The sequence below is a fragment of the Calidris pugnax genome, unplaced genomic scaffold (assembly GCF_001431845.1).
Source record: "Calidris pugnax isolate Ruff unplaced genomic scaffold, ASM143184v1 scaffold468, whole genome shotgun sequence".
NCBI classification, from domain to species: Eukaryota; Metazoa; Chordata; class Aves; order Charadriiformes; family Scolopacidae; genus Calidris; species Calidris pugnax.
Window position 1 is genome coordinate 5358 of NW_015091169.1, and position 676 is coordinate 6033.

General features: G+C 51.3%; 1 protein-coding gene across 1 annotated transcript in view; it reads left to right on the top strand.

The window, feature by feature from the left end:
• Nucleotides 1-180: 180 nt before the first annotated feature.
• LOC106898244 (signal-induced proliferation-associated 1-like protein 3) overlaps nt 181-676 on the top strand; it is a gene marked incomplete at its 3' end in the record, with an annotated part of 25923 nt that continues 25427 nt past the window's right edge. Inside the window, exon 1 of the mRNA XM_014959381.1 lies at nt 181-290. The remainder of the gene's footprint in view (nt 291-676) is intronic.

Consider the following 676-nt stretch of genomic DNA (forward strand, 5'->3'; position numbering starts at 1 on the left):
CCCTCCCTTTTTCTGCTTTTTAACCTTTTTTATGGAAGGTGGAAAAAGCTCCAAACCCCCCCAAAATGCCACACCCCCCCAAAAAAATGCCACCCCCCCCCAAAATGCCACTAAAGGGAAGGGGGGGGACACTATTGTGGGATTTTTCTACACCCCCCCCAACCCCATCTTTAATTTTCTGCCTGTTTTTCCCTTTCAGTCCAGATTTTGGAGGTTTTTTCCTCAAATTGGGAAGCGGGGGCCACTGGAGGAGCTTGGCCCCCCCCTGACGTGTCCGTCCCCCCCCCTCGGTAAGGACCTTCGCTCTCCTCCTCCTCCTCTTCCTCCGGGCCTCGCCCTCAACAGCAGGTTTTCACAGAATTTAAAAACCCCAAAACCCCCCAGATTTAACCCAAATCCCCTGGGGAGGGGGGGGCTCCCTTTAACGAGCCCCCCTAATTTATTAAAATATTGCTTTTTTTTGGGGGGGGGCTAATTAAATCCTGGGCCGTCCCGGGGAGCTCGGGCAAGTAGGAATTTGTCCTTATTTCTGGCTGCCTGGCGCTTAATTAGCGTTAATTAAGCCGTCGCCATCAGATAAAGCTGGAGGCGAGGGACGGGTTTTATCCCTCTTTTTTTGGGGTGTTTTTCCCCTTTTTTTGCCCTTTTTTTTTTTTGTCGCCCCGGAATTGGGATT